General features: G+C 39.7%; 1 protein-coding gene across 3 annotated transcripts in view; it reads right to left on the bottom strand.

Moving 5' to 3' along the window:
- Positions 1-9394, bottom strand: part of Lypd6b (LY6/PLAUR domain containing 6B) — a 174364-nt gene that overhangs the window by 86846 nt on the left and 78124 nt on the right. The gene's annotated exons all lie outside the window — the stretch shown is intronic.

The raw sequence follows: 9394 nt of genomic DNA, 5'->3' as shown, positions 1-9394 counted from the left end.
GGGATCAACCGCCGCCATAGCTGCCCGGTCCCCGCCGGGTCCGCCGCCCGGCTCGGGGAGGCTCCACGGGATCATAAAACTGGCCACTTCGTGGAGGGAGGCCGCGGGGAGGGGAACACTGGCTCTTTACAGTGGGTCAGATATGGGTTCCAGTTTACTGAGAAATATTACTGATTGAAATACACATATACATTTCTCCTGCCTTGGTCTTTACAGAGCCCCACTGTCTACTGTGAATCATGAACAAATCACACTGCGTCATGGTGGTCCACTGTCTGAAGTGACTAACGATGAGCGGTGTGCACAGAAAGAGCAAAGAATTCTTTCTTTGCCAACTCTCAGATTGTTTTCTTAGTATCTAATGTGAAACATAAAATAGACGTTCACTGTGTCTCAGTAAGGTAACTTTTAAAAAGTAGTATATAAAAAGAGAGAGAGGAAGCCAAGAGATTTGTTAAAAATTCTTGTACAGCTGTTTGCATATTTGCATTTAATTAGGTTTAATTGCAATTTAAAAGACAATTAAACTCTGTGGGGGTTATTTACTGCATCTCATGATGATTCTGTCTTTATGCTCCTCATAAGAGACAACTGGGTCTAGAATAGCTGAGCTTGAAGGGACAAATTATTACCACCCACAGTTAATTTCCCTAGCTGTTCTTCGGTATTCTTTATGTTTTTTAAAATTTGTTTGTTTTTGCATCACTTTGCAATATCAGAACATACATTTCTGTGTATTTCTATTCAAATGGCATAGGCCACATACGGAGGTATAGTCATGAGGTATTCACTCCTGCCCACCCAAGGATACCTGCCATTTCCCATTGAGTACTCTGGCCCAGATTATACACTCATTGGCATTTATAGTCCTAAAAAGCAATCGGAACCAAAATTTGCATATCACTAACCAAGAAGTTGCGATTAAAAAAAAAATCAAAGGACAACTAAAGTATTAATTTTCCCATACAACAGAAAGCTACCAAATATTGCTAGGAAATAAATGGATTTATAAATATAAGAAATAAATAGTACCTTGAAAGGTTAAAGCAAAAGGATTCCAAGTTTGAGACCAGCCTTCAGCTTATTGAGCTTACTGAGACTTGTCCCCACCAAATATAAATTTTAAGGGGCTGGGTATATACTTCAGTCCTGTATATATCCTCAGTCCTGTAAGTAAATAAATATCCATAAACGTAGCATCCTAGATGAAATCCTGGGATAAATAAAGGGAAAAACTAGCAAAATATGAGTAAATATGTTAATTAATAATAATATACCATTATTGGCTCATTAATTGTAACAAAATTGCCATATTAATGCAAGATGTTAATAATAGTAGTAACAGTGTGGGGTACATGGGGGCCCCTTGTTCTATTTTTTCAACTTCTGTATTAATCTGTAACTATTCTAAAATAAAAAGATAATTAATTTTTTAAAATAAGAGTAGTCTCTAAAGAATATAACTAAGAAATGTAGCTTACAATCACATTAAAAAAATATAAATATTTTAAAATACATGTAAGCCAGGTGTGGTGGCACAGGTGTGTAATCCCAGCATTCCGGGAAGCTGAGGCAAAAGGATTGCAAGTTTGATCCCAGTCTGGACAACTTAGTGACTTAACAGAACTTGTTTCAACATAAAACATACATACACACATATGTACATACATACATACATACATACTGTTAAGACTTGTGTCTAGATGTCCCGCAAAGCCTCATGCAATCATAGGTGGGGCTTTTTCAAAGGTGGCTGAATCTAGAGTGTGTGAATGATTCATAGTGCAATGCTAGGATTAAGGGTACAGTATTAAGAGTGGGTGATAACTCACTCTGTCCACTGATTGAACTGGCACCACCCTAATCCTGGTAGCCTAGATACATTATAAAGAGGGTGGAAAAACCTGTTGAAGCCCTGCTTGCTTTGCTACCGTCTGCCCACCATAAACTGTTTCTCCTCCGCGATGTTTGTCTGTCATGCAACCCTACCTTGGAGCCAGTAGACTGTGGTCTGAAACCTCTACAAACTATGTGTCAAATAAACGTTTCCTCTCTAAACTTTGGCACTGGGTATTTTGTCTCAGCCATGAGAAAAGTAATAAAGACACATACATATGTACGTACATATACACATACATGGTTGAGGATGGAGCTCAGTCTGAAGGCTCTGGGTTCAACCTCCAATACCACAAGTAAGTGTGTGTGTGTGTGTGTATGTGTGTGTGTGTGTGTGTGTGTGTGTGATCAGCTCAAAAGAGGCAGGAAATAAGAAAAGGAATCCGCTGATATACTTTGTACATGGTGAACACAAGAGACAGTGCTGAAAATAAAGGTTGGGTTTTAGGGATGTAGTACTTCATTTCCCTAGTTTAATATCCACCTGCACCCTCTAACACCCCTCTCACTCCTAGCTGTTTTCACTTATATCCCTGGCAGTTTATCAGTGATTTTATATTCAATCAACCAATTAATGAGCATTAACTGAACCCCTGTCATGAAATCCTCAGTAAATGCTATGGGACATTTCTGGAAAAAGCAAGGCAGCTATCCTACCAACCTTCTGTGGGTATTTTCAGACCTAGCATCTACAGGATTGTCCAGATTGTTTTCACAATAGATCTAGACCATGGCTGCACCACTAAATTGCCTGAAGAATATAAAATACACTCATGCCAAGAACCGTACTAAAAGAGATCGATCTTCATTTAATTGGCTCTCGGTATTTTTAAACAGTTGACCAGGAGTTTCTAATATGCAGCAGAGTTGAGTATATAGGAGTCTATAAGGTGAATTATAGCAAACCAAATATGGATGTTAAGATTCAGTTAATTATCACAACAGTGCAGGTGTAGGAACTCCAAAGTAGGTATGATTTTTCTCTCTCTCTAGCAGCTACTAACCCACCATGCTGATGAAATGGAGATTGTGCAGAGCAACAAAAGTAATGCAACAGAGATCGATGGCAACCAGTACAGCTAGGAAGAGGCCAAGAAGGGTTTCTCTTCAGGTTTCACAGGAAGTATGGCCCTACCAACACCCTAATTTCAGACTTGTAGCTTCAGAACTCTAAGAAAGTAAATTTCTGTTGTACCAAGATACTCAGTTTGTGTTTCTTGTTATAGCTGCTGAAGAAAACTAATATAGGTATAGAGGTAAAAAGAACAACAATGGAAAACTTGGTAATCAAACAAAATTATTTTTAATAGCAGGAAATATATTTAATACTGAAGAACAAGAAGAAAGAGGGCAGGAAGAAGAAGAAAACGAGAGAGTTTGCATATCAAATACAAAACAGCATGGCAAAAATCAAATATATTAGTAACTCAAAAGCTGCAGACATATCAGCTTCACTTATTGGAATACAAAATGCTGAATGAGGCTCACAAAGCTGAGGCATTACTATATGACTTTCATGTGGGATTTCCTGTGCAATAGAACAAAAATTATATAATAATTTAAAAATTAAAAATATGTACCAAAAAACTAACTGCCCTAGTTTGGATAAGTGTCACCCAAAGGCCTATACATTGAAAGATTAGTCCCCCACTCATGGCACCACTGGGAGATGGTGGTACCTTTAGGAGGTGGGACCTGTGGAAGGAAGTTAGGTCACTGGGATGGGGAACAGGCTCCTAGCCCCAGCCTCTCATCTTCCTTTGTTTTGTTTCCCAGCTGTCATGACTGTCCCATACATTCCGTCATAACACGCTGCCTCACCACAGACCCAAAGCAACAAGGCCCCCCAACCCTGCACTGAAGACTAGGAAACCATGAGCCAAAATAAACTTTTCTTTCTTTTAAATTCATTATCTGATATTTTGCTACAGTAACAGAAAGCTAATGAACTAAACATGAAAATAGAAGCTGGTATATCAATATTAATATCAAAGACAAAAGGAAATGATTCGTGTCAACCATTCACCAAGAGGAAGTAACTGGTGAAGTATGATGTCCGAAAGAGCAAAGCCCACAAAAATATAAAAGGAAAGCCATCAATTGTAAGGGAAAGTGGAAAAACCCACAGTCACAGTGCAAGGTGTTCTTTTCTGGGAGAAAAGACACAGATAACAGTAAGTAGGATTATAGATGATGTGAACAGCTTGACCAGCAAGATTAATCTAAAAATACGTAATAACCTTACTCTCTATGAACAGATTTCACATTGTTTTTTAAGCACATACGAGCAATTATCAAAATAACAAGGTACTAAGTTTCTGTGAAGTTCCAACAGATTTCAAAGAATCAGAATCACAAAGACAACATTCCTTGACAAAATGCAATATTGTTTATCTCTGAAATCAACTTCACTGTAAGAAATATGCAAATTAAACTACAAGAGAATAGTGTTTTCCATTACACTACAAATACAAAGAACAGTAACTCGCTGTATTAGAGAGGATGTCAGAAAACAAGAATCTCTGTCATATGGGAGTGTAAATTCATATAATTTGACAATATCTACAAAAATTTACAGAGATGTTTGTCTTTTGTCTCCAACACATTCCTAGGAATTTTCCCTGTAGGTATATTTACAAATGTGCAAAAAAGAACGTGCACAAATTTTCATCACAGTATTGTTACAGTTAAAAATACAAAAACCTTAAAGTTCATCGATGTGCAAATGACTAAATTATAGTCTTCTCATATCATTGAATATTAACAAGAATGAGACAACTCCACGTTTCCTAACATGAAAAAGCCCAGGTTCTACAAAATACTGAGCAATGTGTATAGTTGTAACCTAAATTTTTTGTAAGGAAAGGGATACTTACATCCTAGAAATAGCCCCAAGCCTCTACTAACATTAGCTGATTCTGGGAAAATATTGAGAGACAAAAGAGATCTACTTTTGCTATCTACTATGTTCCTGTACTAATAGTCAGATAAATAAATAAAGGCCCTAGTCATTTTATTTATTCATTTAAATAAAACATCTAAATAACATGAAGCAGTTAGTGATCGGATTAATAAACTTACTGCAGAAATTCCACATTCCTTTGCAGATTCCCTTTAAATTCCTTTCTCAGTACAACGTCAGGGCTGACATGTCTGTACAATTAGTTAAACCAGCAAATATTGTCAATAAGGTTTGCAAGAAGTTTGTTACCTAACTAGTACATGTAAAAGTGCTCAGTCAAAATCAGCAGAGCAAATGAAAGGCTACTTATTTTCATGGCAAATCAACTTGATAAACTCTGGCTATCTGAACACTTTCCCCTTCCTACTCCACATGAACACACCAGGCACATTATAGCACATTATGGCCACCTCAGGACCTTTGAACATGCTGTTCTTATTTCCTGAAATGCTCTCTCCCCAGTTATCTGGCTTACTCCTGGTTTACTCAGCTCTCTGTCTAAACGTTACTCAGCTATAAAGGCCTCCCTGAAACAACTTATCTAAAGCAGCATTATCCATCATCACCTCTCCATCTCCTTATCCTGCTTTACATCTTTTTCCATTACTTATTGCTACCTGCCATGATTTTTACTGTTTGTTCATTGTTCTCTGACATGGGCAGGGAGTTTTTACCACTATCTTCCAGTACCAAATATATTGCACAAAGTAGGCACTTAAAAAAAAAGTCCCTATAAATGAAATACAATTTGCACATGGGGAATCTCTAGCATAGGTTTAAGCTGTGGCCAAACCCCTTTCTAAAGCACTTATTTCTTCAAACTGCAGCATTCACTCATGTTTTATGCCCAGCTAGTGATCCCAGACAGAGCAGAGAAAAGTTGTTTGTAGAGAAAGAGCAGTCAAGGCTGGAGAAAGAACTGTGTCGCGATGCTGGACTTTGTTGAAATTCATCAGAATAACATGTTACTGGTTTGGAAAAGGCATTTATTTTCTTGGTCACCCAATCATACAAGGGATGATCTTCCAGACAGTAGGGGACTAAAACCAACATGCTACAGAAGCACCCTTAAAACAGCAATGAGTTTAAAGAAGTTATTGGAACCTAAGCTGAGAGGAACAGCCCTTCGGGTATGAGTCAAGTTCGGGAGGAACGAGAACACAGTCTGGACAGCCACCTCCAGCCCTCTCGGTTCCAGCCCTGTTGCACTTCTTCCACTTACTTTCTCTGAGCCTCATTCACCAGAGAACCGGCACCAGCCTACGCCAGAGAAATCACAGAGGCAGAAAGAAGTCTCACTACCCAGCCACTTCCAGATGGTTCTGCCGCAGAGGCAGCCCCACCACAACACTTTGGCTCTTTTTTATTTTTTCCACGTCCACGTGTTCAATGATATAAAAGCCACGCATTGTACTAGAGATTGAACCCAGGGCCCTTACAATAAGCTAGATCTTCAGCCCTTTTCATTTTTTTGTTTTGTTGGGACAGGGTTTTGCTAAATTGCCCAACCTGGGCTGGAACTTGTGATCTTTCTGCCTCAGGCTCCGATATGCTGGGGTTATAGGCATGTTCCACAGCTCCCCGCAACACTTCGGGTCTCCGAAGGAGCCCCACATCCTGTGAAGAACACACCAAGTCACACGTTCACCCATGGCCGCAGTCTCCCCCACTCTGACCCATAGAGAAGAAGGTGTGACTTACAGAGGAGCAAGCCCAGTGCCTCCTTGTCCCAGGTCCTTTCCCACCTCAGCTTGTAAGTCCACTACCTGTCTGGTTCCTGTGACACCCACACAGTCCTCTTCAAACAGTCGTATGCCTTTGTGAATTAACCTTTGTGACCAGTGTCAGCCCTATGAACTGTTTCTGAAATCCAATTCCAATGAAGAAAATAACGGTCTAGTATCAAAAGACAGACAAAGAAAGATAGAAACAGAAAGAAAGTGAGAGAGAGAGAGCAAGAGAGAAAGAGGGAGAGAGAGGAGGGAAGGAGGGAAGGGAGAGAAAGCAGGCAGGCAAATAAGTGAGCCTTCCTTACTCCCACAGATGTTTTTAGTCAGGAAGTTGTTCCAGTGTCTAATCCTATTCCTTCTTGAATCAACAGAAGACTCATAGGTCTCCACTGTCACTGGAAATGGAGAAAGGTCATAAATATTGTCCATATTAGAGATCTTCAAATACTTAAGGGCCCTTTCTCTTCCCTGTATAGAATAACCAAGCTCTTTTCTTGAAGTCCAGGGCAATCATCCAATTTGTTTAACTGTCCCATTGACTTGAAAAAACTGCAAATTTAAATGAGATTTTAAAATGCTATATTGCTGCAAGTTCTGCTCCTAGAGAACTTACACTTGTCTGATTATTAAAACTCTTTGCCTGTTACATTTTAAGCAGAGCAGGGAGCGAGAAAACAGTTGCCTTTGTGAGCATCTGTCGCTGCTGACCCTAGGTTACCTCCAAAGTGTATGCTTGCAGCATTTACCTAAAATTATTAAGTGCTCCAGTGACATTATTACAAGAAGGGGCAGGAGGAGTGTCAACCTAATGAGGCGGCAGATGATATCTGCTGGTCTCCATCTGCACATGTGCACAGGCCAGGCCGTGTGCTAATCAAGGCACCAAAGGCCCTTCAGCCTTGGACAACAGCAGCCTTTGTCTACACCTGAGAGGAAAGTGAGCTGCCTTCTTTCTAGTGCTAATAAGTTGAGTGGAAAAGGGGTTATGTTCCATGGGAAAACCTGGGCTCTCCCCTTCCAGGGCAAAGATCCAAAGCGAGGGCCTCCAGCAGGCCACAACCACCCCTTCCAGAGTTCAGCTGGAACCCCTGGGCTGCACAGCTGACTTTTCATGGTGCTTGACAAGTAATGGGTCTCTGTGAGTAAAATGAACTATCACTAGGATTTATACCTTATTCTAGTAATCAAAGCAAAAAGAGGAATACACTGGTTTACATGTGTCTGTATGTACACAAGATAGGTAAGAACATTACTTAGAAGAGAAAATGCTGCTAATATGTTGAGCACATGCATCAGTGCATGCTTAAAGTCCTCTGCTGACAAGACATGTAAAAGGCCAGTGCTCTGTGTTTTACTCACTAGGTGGGAATATTCGTGGGTCACCGAGCAATGTTCCCATCCACACCTGCTTAGGTAGCAAAGACCAAGGTCAGTAGCCCTTCTCTACCTCCTTACCAGCCAACATGAGTGCCCTACGGGGACTCGTTCATTCACACTGGCTGGCTGAGGCTGGAGCAAGATCACATGTTTCCCATGGCAGACAACTCCCACCGAGGTTGAATTTGGTGGTCAGACTCCACTTGTTAATGGTGTGCAGCTAATTCTAGGCTTATTTGTTCCCCAGGCACACAGTTACCAATAACTATGTCCATGTATTCAAATAGCGATGTAGGGCCGGGGAATTAACTCAATGGTTCCATCGCCTGCCTCGCAAGAGCAAGGTTCCAAGTTCAATCCCCGGTACAAAAAAAGAACAGTGATATAGATTATAGTGAAGAGACCATGACTGATATATATAGATATCTATAGATCTATAGATATCTATATATATCTATATCTATATCTATATATATTTTTTTTGTACTGGGGATTGAACTTGGGTCCTTGCACTTGTGAGGCAGGTGGTGGAACCACTGAGCTAAGTCCCCAGCCCTGATTGATGTTTTAAAAACTAATTTCATTGAATGTTGCCACATATACTCTTTCAAACCTGAAGGAAAGAAGCCAACCTATGCAGTCCTAGCTTCTTAGCAGCATAAATAGAAATTTAGAGAAGACTTCCTGGATTTTGGAATTTAATGATTCTCTACAAAGCGTCAGCCAGGATGAGGTAAAACAGATAATCTTACATGCTATTCAGCGCAGAGACACTTTTACACTGCTCCAGAAAGAGTGTACTGTATTAAGATTTAAATATGTGTTCCTTTGACCCAGCAATTCTACATCCAAAAATCTGTTATAACAAAGTAATAGAATATTTCTTTACAAAATGCACAGATTAATGTTATGGGGACCTGTGTATTATTTATGAAAAAATATTATCTATGAAAAATGAAAAAAAAACCTACAGGTCTATGAATAGAAATCTGGTTAAATAAACCATGCCATATTTAAACTATTATTTCACTGTCAAATACACAAATATTTATTGAGCATCTGTTATACTGGGTTTAGTCCTAGGCACAAGAGTTATACCACATAAAATATAAACAAATCCCTACTCAAGAATTCTTGAGTTTATATTCTAGATGCAATATTTCCAACAAAAGTTTAGTTGGCAAATCTCAAAATGGCTGCTAGTTTTTGAAATACAGACATACTTACATTGCAGAGACATATGCTTTCCTATATATAGATAATGCCAGATGTTCCCTAAATGGACTCTTTGAATAGCTCAAAAGCCTCTTTTGGCTCCTGACAAATGAGAAGCCACAGGGGTAATTAGTAAAATGGTAACACCGGGGCCAGGGATTTAGCTCAGTGGTGCCAGTGCCTGCCTCAAAAGTGCAAGGACCCAAGTTCGACC

The sequence above is a fragment of the Fukomys damarensis genome, unplaced genomic scaffold (genome assembly GCF_012274545.1).
Source record: "Fukomys damarensis isolate Sample0158 unplaced genomic scaffold, DMR_v1.0_HiC HiC_scaffold_29, whole genome shotgun sequence".
NCBI lineage: Eukaryota > Metazoa > Chordata > Mammalia > Rodentia > Bathyergidae > Fukomys > Fukomys damarensis.
The sequence above is the reverse complement of the archived record's forward strand: the minus strand, read 5'-3'. Positions and strand labels throughout refer to the sequence as shown.